Source organism: Triticum aestivum, chromosome 3D, assembly GCF_018294505.1.
Source record: "Triticum aestivum cultivar Chinese Spring chromosome 3D, IWGSC CS RefSeq v2.1, whole genome shotgun sequence".
In the NCBI taxonomy this organism is placed as follows: Eukaryota; Viridiplantae; Streptophyta; class Magnoliopsida; order Poales; family Poaceae; genus Triticum; species Triticum aestivum.
The window spans coordinates 375936438-375947112 of NC_057802.1; positions in this window are offsets into that span (position 1 = coordinate 375936438).

Below are 10675 nucleotides of genomic sequence, written 5' to 3' on the forward strand. Positions count from 1 at the left end.
GGACACAAGAATCCAAATCCAGGATTGACATAGGCTGCTTGCACATGTCTTTAAAGTTTTGGATGAAACGAGCCTTCAACTCTGCCCATGATCTGATGGAGTTAACGGGGAGCCCCTTCAACCAAGTACGAGACGGCCCATCCAACATCATGGTGAAGTACTTAGCACATGCAGCATCACTAACATCCAGCATCTCCATGGCCATCTCATAACTCTCAATCCAAGCCTCAGGGGGCTGGTCTGCTGTGTAATTAGGCACCTTACGAGAACCCTTAAAATCCTTAGGTAAACGCTCGTTACGCAGAGCCGGCACTAAACATGGCACACCCAAGGTTCTAGAGGTCACACCTGCCTCCACCGAAGCTGATGGATAAACCGGAGATTGTTGCTGAGCCGCCAGCTGAACCGCCTGCTCAGCCTCCTGACGCACCCTGCCCTAATCCACCAAAGCCTGGGCATTATTACCTCCGCGCGCCGGGTCATGCCCACGAGGCTGGTTACGGTGTTGCTCACTGCTTGAAACGGCGGGCGACTCAATACGCCTGCTATAACTCCGACTTGGTCGAGGGGTTGAGTGAATCCGCTTGCGGCTATAAGAACAAGCTGCCTGCTGAGCCACAGCTGTCTGAAGAAGCTCTCTGGCCCTCCGTGTCTCTATCACTGTTGGAGACTCGCCTTCAACTGGTAGAGCCACCAATCGCGTCGCCGCCGCAATCATATAATCCAAAGGGTTAAATAATGACCCGGAGGTGCCGGAACATGCTGAGGCGGAGTGTTATTCAATCGTGGCGGGTCCATCGCACGTGGTTGAACCGGCGCTCCAGTCCAGGCGCTTTGACCGCCCGGTTCACCACCGGTGGGTCACTGGTCCCTGCTCCAGGTGTATTGAAGAGGTTCCTTGGCTTATAAACCGGGGGTAGATGACTCTAGTGCCTCCTCCTCATGATCTCGTTTGAAGTGTTCTGATCCAATGTGAGTCGGAAGGACTCTGCCTGAATCTGTTGTGCCTGGGCGTCCAAAGCAGCCCGCTCTGTGGCCATCCTAGCGTTCTCAGCCGCCAGCTCTTCCTTGGCTTGAGCTATCTCATCTCGTAGGTTCGCCACATCCACCTTGTGTTGTTCCTGGTTGTCCGGGGTTACCTCCACCCCCATCAGAGTCGCCGAAGCCTCCAATAACTCGGTCAAAGCTTGAGCCGACGAGCGCGCAGTGCCACTAGCACCAGCCGCCGCGGCGGCCTTTGAGCTGGAGGTCATAGCCATAGCGGTTGTTGAAGCAAGCACCGGTTGTGTGCCGGCCATGAAGATCGCGACCCTATTAGGCGGCTCGTAGGGGTCCGGAATACTGTCACCATAGGAATAGCCCCCAAGCCAACCGTCTTGCAATTGATACATTGAATTAGTCTCGCCTGTGGACGATTCACCATCAGAGTAGATGGCCGTCTCACCACCAGACACAGATCCTTCTCCAACTTCCACCCCATGGGTGAAACCAACAAAGGCACGCTTCATGGCGGGTTGAACCTGGGTGGGTCATGCATGCTGAGCCATCTCGATTATGTCGGCGCAGATGTCCGGCTCAGGGCCCGGTTCACCGATCTTGCCAATGAAGATGTGGATTTCGTCGAAGGGCACCCAGTACCCGTACTCAATTGAGCTGGCCTCGGGGCCCCAGCCTGCATCGTCGATGTAGAGCTTGCCGCGACGAATCTTGGTCATCCAGCCCACAGCGTATCCCTTGATCCCTTCAAAGTCGCCCTTTAAGAACTCAAAACCACCGTGCGCTGGCCCCACGGTGGGCGCCAACTGTCATGGAATTGTCACGGCAAATTTCCTAGCGGAAGGACTTAGTTGTGGAGCCATCGCAACTAGGTTAGCTTAAAGGGGTTAATCAGGACAAAGGACACAGAGGGTTTATACTGGTTCGGCCCCTCGTGGTTGAGGTAACAAGGCCTACTCCAGTTTGGGATTGTATTGCTTGGGTTTCGATTACCAGGGAGCGAATACGCTTGACCTAGTTCTCGATCTCTTGTTTCTTGCCCTAAGCCACCGTCGGGTCGTCCCTTTATATACACAGGTCAACGCCCGGCGGCTCACGGAGTCCCGGCCGGCTCATACACAAGTGTCCGGCTCGGTGACTACCTACGCTTGCCTTACAAAACAAGTCATACACATACTGTGGTTCACCCTCTTGGGCCTCAAGTCGCCTCTGGGTCTTGGGTCGTCAATGGGCTTGTATGAACCGCCATCTTCACCCATGAGTCACCGGTGGTATGACCCGGCCCCTCCAGGGCGGTTCATATCCAATAGTCATATCCCCAACAGACATGACGAGGAGTCTTGAAATGATCGAGAGGTAAAGATTCATATATAGGACGATAGTATTTGGACACCAGAAGTGTTCTGGGGGGTACTGGGTACGTATCGGGTAACCGGAGGGGTTCCAGGCAACCCCCGGCAAGCTATATGGGCCTTATGGGCCAAGAGTGGAAACAGACCACACACAAAGGTCCTGGTGCGCCCTCTCTCCCCCTCATATGGGCTGGCCAAATTGGAGAAGAAAAGAGGAAGGAGGAAAGGAAAAAGGGAATAGGATTCCCCCTTCCCCCTCTTCCCTTCCTACTCCGAATATGAATAGGAAAGGGGGGAGGCCGAATTGGGCGGTGCCCAAGTAGGATTCCTCCTACTTGGGGCGCCCCCTTGGTGCCTCTCCTCCCCTCCAACCTATATATATGAGGGGGGCACCACTAGAACAGAAATCAAACATTGTTAGCCATGTGCGGCGCCCCCCTCCACATTTTACGCCTCCGGTCATATTCACGTAGTGCTTAGGCGAAGCCCTGTGAAGATCACTTCACCATCACCGTCACCACGCCATCGTGTTGATGTAACTCTCCCTCGACACTTTGCTGGATCAAGAGTCCAAGGGACATCATCGAGCTGAACGTGTGCAGAACTTTCGAACGTGTTCAAGAGTTCAAGGGACGTCATCAAGAGATCAACTGTTGTTCTTTGGGGTGCCCCCTGCCCCCGTATATAAAGGAGGAGAGGGAGGAGGCCGGCCAAGGGGCGCGCCATGGGGGGAGGAAACCGACTTGGACTCCATGTCCAATTCGGCCTACCCCTTCCTTCTTCCGGAGGTGAAAGGGGGAAGGAGAGGGAAGAGGAGAAGGAAAGGGGGACGCGTCCCCACCCCTAGTCCAATTCGGACCCCTCATGGGAGGGGGCGCGGCCAGCCCTTGTGGGCTGCCTCCCCTCTCCCCTATGGCCCATGTAGGCCCATAACTTTGCCCGGGAGGTTCTGGGGACCCCTCGGTACTCCGGTAAAATACCCGAACCACTCGAAACCATTCCGATGTCCGAATAACACCTTCCAATAAATCAATCTTTACCTCTCGACCATTTCGAGACTCCTCATCATGTCCGTGATCTCATCCGGGACTCCGAACAAACTTTGGTCACCAAAACACATAACTCATAATACAAATCGTCATTGAACGTTAAGCATGCGGACCCTACGGGTTCGAGAACTACGTAGTCATGACCGAGACACATCTCCGGTCAATAACCAATAGCAGAACCTGGATACTCATATTGGTTCCTATGTATTCTATGAAGATCTTTCTCGGTCAAACCGCAATAACAACATACGTTATTCCCTTTGTCATCGGTATGTTACTTGCCCGAGATTCAATCGTCGGTATCATCATACCTAGTTCAATCTCGTTACCGGCAATTCTCTTTACTCGTTCTGTAATGCATCATCCCGCAACTAACTCATTAGTCAAATTTCTTGCAAGGATTATAGTGATGTGCATTAACGAGAGGGCCCAGAGATACCTCTCTGATACTCGGAGTGACAAATCCTAATCTTGATCTATGCCAACCCAGAAAACACCTTCGGAGACACCTGTAGAGCATCTTTATACTCACCCAGTTACGTTGTGACGTTTGATAGCACACAAGGTGTTCCTCCGGTATTCGGGAGTTGCATAATCTCGTAGTTAGAGGAATATGTATAAGTCATGAAGAAAGCAATAGCAATAAAACTTAACGATCATTGTGCTAAGCTAACGGATGGGTCTTGTCCATCACATCATTCTCTAATGATGTGATCCCGTTCATCATATGAGAACACATGTCTATGGTTAGGAAACTTAACCATCTTTGATTAACGAGCTAGTCTTGTAGAGGCATACTAGGGACACTCTGTTTTGTCTTTGTATTCACACCTGTACTGAGTTTCTGGTTAATAAAATTCTAGTGAATAATAAACATTTATCATGATATAAGGAAATATAAATAACAACTTTATTATTGCCTCTAGGGCATATTTGCTTAAGTCTCCCACTTGCACTAGAGTGAATAATCTAGATTACATAGTAATGATTCTAAAACCCAATGAGTATTGGTGCTGATCATGTTTTGCTCGTGAAAGAGGCTTAGTCAACGGGTTTGCAACATTCAGATCCGTATGTATGTTGCAAATCTCTATGTCTCCCTCCTTGACTTGATCGCGGATGGAGTTGAAGCGTCTCTTGATGTGTTTGGTTCTCTCGTGAAATCTGGATTCCTTCACTAAGGCAATTGTCGGTGTCAAAACTAGCAGATCTCGGGTAGGGGGTCCCGAACTGTGCGTCTGAGGATCGAAGGTAACAGGAGACAGGGACACGATGTTTACCCAGGTTCGGGCCCTCTCGATGGAGGTAATACGCTACTTCCTGCTTGATTATCTTGGATGAATATGGGGTTACAAGAGTTGATCTACCTCGAGATCGTAATGGCTAAACCCTAAATGTCTAGCCTGTATGATTATGATTGCCTCTACGGACTAAACCCTCAGGTTTATATAGACACCGAAGGGACCTAGGGTTGTACAAAGTCGGTTTACGGAGAAAGGAATCTTCATATCCGAACGCCAAGCTTGCCTTCCATGCAAAGGAGAGTCCCATCCGGACACGGGAAGAAGTCTTATGTCTTGTATCTTCATGGCCCACTAGTCCGGCCCATGTCACACAGCCCGGACGCCCGAGGACCCCTTAATCCAGGACTCCCTCAGCAATTGCTCCAGTATTGTCACAAAAGATTTTCATTGGACCCGATGCACTAGGTATTACACCTAGATCAGATATGAACTCCTTCAACCAGACTCCTTCATTTGCTGCTTCTGAAGCAGCTATGTACTCCGCTTCACACGTAGATCCCGCCACGACGCTCTGCCTGGAACTACACCAACTTACAGCTCCACCATTCAATATAAATACGTATCCGGTTTGCGACTTAGAGTCATCCGGATCAGTGTCAAAGCTTGCATCAACGTAACCATTTACGACAAGCTCTTTGTCACCTCCATAAACGAGAAACATATCCTTAGTCCTTTTCAGGTATTGCAGGATGTTGTTGACCGTTGTCCAGTGATCCACTCCTGGATTACTTTGGGACCTCCCTGCTAAACTTATAGCAAGGCACACATCAGGTCTGGTACACAACATTGCATACATGATAGAACCTATGGTTGAGGCATAGGGAATGACTTTCATTTTCTCTCTATCTTCTATAGTGGTCGGGCATTGAGCCTGACTCAACTTCACACCTTGTAACACAGGCAAGAACCCTTTCTTTGACTAATCCATTTTGAACTTCTTCAAAACTTTGTCAAGGTATGTGCTTTGTGAAAGTCCAATTAAGCGTCTTGATCTATCTCTATAGATCTTGATGCCCAATATGTAAGCAGCTTCACCGAGGTCTTTCATAGAAAAACTCTTATTCAAGTATCCTTTTATGCTATTCAGAAATTCTATATCATTTCCAATCAACAATATGTCATCGACAAATAATATTAGAAATGCGACAGAGCTCCCACTCACTTTCTTGTAAACACATGCTTCTCCAAAAGTCTGTATAAAACCATATTCTTTGATCCCACTATCAAAGCGTATATTCCAACTCCGAGAGGCTTGCACCAGTCCATAAATGGATCGCTGGAGCTTGCACACTTTGTTAGAACCTTTAGGGTCGACAAAACCTTCTAGTTGCATCATATACAACTCTTCTTTAAGAAATCCATTAAGGAATGCAGTTTTGAAATCCATTTGCCAAATTTCATAATCATAAAATGCCGCAATTGCTAACATGATTCGGACAAACTTAAGCATCGCTACGGGTGAGAAAGTGTCATCGTAGTCAACTCCTTGAACTTGTCGAAAGCCTTTCGCAACAAGTCGAGCTTTGTAGACAACAACATTAATGTCAGCGTCAGTCTTCTTCTTGAAGATCCATTTATTCTCTATGGCTTCCCGATCATCAGGCAAGTCAACCAAAGTCCACACTTTGCTCTCATACATGGATCCCATCTCATATTTCATGGCCTCAAGCCATTTTGCAGAATCTGGGCTCATCATCGCTTCCTCATAGTTCGTAGGTTCGGCATGGTCTAGTAACATGACTTCCAGAACAGGATTACCGTACCACTCTGGTGCGGACCGTACTCTGGTTGACCTACGAGGTTTGGTAGTAACTTGATCTGACGTTTCATGATCATCATCATTAACTTCCTCACTAATTGGTGTAGGCATCACTGGAACTGAATTCTGTGATGAACCATTTTCCAATTCGAGAGAAGGAACAACTACCTCATCAAGTTCTACTTTCCACCCACTCACTTATTTCGAGAGAAACTCCTTCTCTAGAAAGTATCCATTCTTAGCAACGAATATCTTGCCTTCGGATCTGTGATAGAAGGTGTACCCAATAGTTTCCTTTGGGTGTCCAATGAAGACGCATTTCTCCGATTTGGGTTCGAGCTTATCAGGTTGAAGCTTTTTCACATAAGCATCGCAACGCCAAACTTTAAGAAACGATAGCTTAGGTTTCTTGCCAAACCACAGTTCATATGGTGTCGTCTCAACGGATTTAGATGGTGCCCTATTTAACGTGAATGCAGCCGTCTCTAAAGCATAACCCCAAAACAATAGTGGAAAATTGGTAAGAGACATCATAGATCGCACCATATCTAATAAATACCATGTTCGGACACACCATTACGCTATGGTGTTCGAGGTGGCACGCGTGAGTTGCGAAACTATTCCACATTGTTCCAAATGAAGACCAAATGTAACTCAAATATTCACCTCCACGATCAGATTGTAAAAACTTTATTTTCTTGTTACGGTGATTTTCCACTTCTCTCTGAAATTCTTTGAAATTTTCAAATGTTTCAAACGTATGTTTCATTAAGTAGATATACCCATATCTGTTCAAATTATCTGTGAAGGTCAGAAAATAACGATACCCGCCGCGAGCCTCAACACTCATCAGACCGCGTACATCAGTATGTATTATTTCCAACAAGCCGGTGGCTCGCTCCATTGTTCCGGAGAACGGAGTCTTAGTCATCTTGCCCATGAGGCATGGTTCGCAAGCATCAAGTGATTCATAATCAAGTGATTCCAAAAGCCCATCAGCATGGAGTTTCTTCATGCGCTTTACAGAAATATGACCTAAGCGGCAGTGCCACAAATAAGTTGCACTATCATTATTAATGTTGCATCTTTTGGCTTCAATATTATGAATATGTGTATCATTACGATCGAGATTCAACAAAAGTAGATCACTCATCAAGGGTGCATGACCATAAAAGATATTACTCATATAAATAGAACAACCATTATTCTCTGATTTAAATGAATAACCGTCTCACATCAAACAAGATCCAGATATAATGTTCATGCTCAACGCTGGCACCAAATAAAAATTATTCATGTCTAAAGCTAATCCTGAAGGTAGATGTAGAGGTAGCATGCCGACGGCGATCACATCGACCTTGGAACCATTTCCAACGCGCATCATCACCTTGTCCTTAGCCAATCTTCATTTAATCCGTAGCCCCTGTTTCGAGTTGCAAATATGAGCAACAGAACCAGTATTAAATACCCAGGCGCTACTACAAGCATTAGTAAGGTACACATCAATAACATGTATATCAAATATACCTTTCACTTTGCCATCCTTCTTATCCGCCAAATACTTGGGGCAGTTTCGCTTCCAGTGACCAGTCCCTTTGCAGTAGAAGCACTCAGTTTCAGGCTTAGGTCCAGACTTGGGCTTCTTTCTATGAGTAGCAACTTGCTTGCTATTCTTCTTGAAGTTCCCCTTCTTCCCTTTGCCCTTTTTCTTGAAATTAGTGGTCTTGTTAACCATCAACACTTGATGCTCCTTCTTGATTTCTACCTCCGCAGCCATTAACATTGCGAAGAGCTCGGGAATTGTCTTTTCCATCCCTTGCATATTATAGTTCATCATGAAGCCTTTATAGCTTGATGACAGTGATTGAAGAACTCTGTCAATGACACTATCATCGGGAAGATTAACTCCCAGCTGAGTCAAGTGGTTATGGTACCCAGATATTCTGAGTATGTATTCACTGACAGAACTATTCTCCTCCATCTTTCAGCTATAGAACATGTTGGAGACTTCATATCTCTCAACTCAGGCATTTGCTTAAAATATTAACTTCAACTCCTGGAACATCTCATAAGGTCCATGACGTTCAAAACGTCTTTGAAGTCCCGATAGTAAGCTGTAAAGCATGGCACACTGAACTATCGAGTAGTCATCAGCTTTAGTTTGTCAGACGTTCATAACGTCCGGAGTTGCTCCTGCAGCGCGCCTTGCACCTAGCGGTGCTTCCAGGACGTAAGTCTTCTATGCAGCAATGAGGATAATCCTCAAGTTACGGACCCAGTCCGTGTAGTTGCTACCATCATCTTTCAACTTAGCTTTCTCTAAGAACTCATTAAAATTCAAGGGAACGGTAGCACGAGCCGATCTACAACAACATAGGTATGCAAAAACTATCAGGACTAAGTTCATGGTAAATTTAAGTTCAATTAATCATATTACTTAAGAACTCCCACTTAGATAGACATCCCTCTAGTCATCTAAATGATCACGTGATACATATCAACTAAACCATGTCCGATCATCACGTGAGATGGAGTAGTTTTCAATGGTGAACATCTCTATGTTGATCATATCTACTATATGATTCATGTTCGCCCTTTCAGTCTCAGTGTTCTGAGGCCATATCTGCATATGCTAGGGTCGTCAAGTTTAACCCGAGTATTCTGCACGTGCAAAACTTTCTTGCACCCATTGTATGTGAACGTAGAGCTTATCACACCCGATCATCACGTGGTGTCTCGGCACGACGAACTGTCGCAACGGTGCATACTCAGGGAGAACACTTATACATTGAAATTTAGTGAGGGATCATCTTATAATGCTACCGCTGTACTAAGCAAAATAAGATGCATAAAAGATAAACATCACATGCAATCAAAATATGTGACATGATATGGCCATCATCATCTTGTGCCTTTGATCTCCATCTCCAAAGCACTGTCATGATCTCCATCGTCACCGACTTGACACCTTGATCTCCATCGTAGCGTTGTTGTCGTCTCGCCAACTATTGCTTCTACAACTATCGCTACCCATAGTGATAAAGTAAAGCAATTACATGGCGGTTGCATTTCATACAATAAAGCGACAACCATAAGGCTCCTACCAGTTGCCGATAACTTTTACAAAACATGATCATCTCATACAATAACTTATATCACATCATGTCGTGACCATATCACATCACAACATGCCCTGCAAAAACAAGTTAGACGTCCTCTACTTTGTTGTTGCAAGTTTTACGTGGCTGCTACGGGCTTCTAGCAAGAACTGTTCTTACCTACGCATCAAAAGCACAACGATTTTTCGTCAAGTGTGCTGTTTTAACCTTCAACAATGACCGGCCGTAGTCAAATTTGATTCAACTAAAGTTGGAGAAACAGACACCCGCCAGCCACCTTTATGCAAAACAAGTTGCATCTCTGTCGGTGGAACCGGTCTCATGAACGTGGTCATGTAAGGTTGGTCCGGGCCGTTTCATCCAACAATACCGCCGAATCAAAATAAGACGTTGGTGGTAAGTAGTATGACAATTATTGCCCACAACTCTTTTTGTTCCTTTCGTGCATATCATATACGCATAGACCTGGCTCGGATGCCGCTGTTGGGGAACGTAGCATGCAATTTCAAAAAAATTCCTACGATCAAGCAAGATATATCTAGGAGATGCATAGCAACGAGAGGGGGAGAGTGTGTCCACGTACCCTCGTAGACTGACAGCGGAAGCGTTAGGTTAACGCGGTTGATGTAGTCGAACGTCTTCACGATCCAACCGATCTAGTACCAAACGTACGGCACCTCCGAGTTCAACACACGTTCAGCGCGATGACGTCCCTCAAACTCTTCATCCAGCAGAGGGTCGAGGGAGAGTTTCCTCAGCACGACGGCGTGGTGACAGTGATGGTGATGTGATCCGCGCAGGGCTCCGCCCAAGCACTACGATGTTATGACCGGAGGAGTAAACTGTGGAGGGGGGCAGCGCACACGGCTAAGAGATCAACTGTTGTGCTTTGGGGTGCCCCCCTGCCCTCGTATATAAAGGAGGACAGGGAGGAGGCCGGCCAAGGGGCGCGCCACGGGGGGAGGAAACCGACTTGGACTCCATGTCCAATTCGTCCTCCCCCTTCCTTCTTCTGGAGGGGGAAAGGGGGAAAGAGAGGGAAGAGGAGAAGGAAAGGGGGGCGCCCCCTCCCCTAGTCCAATTCGGACTCCTCATG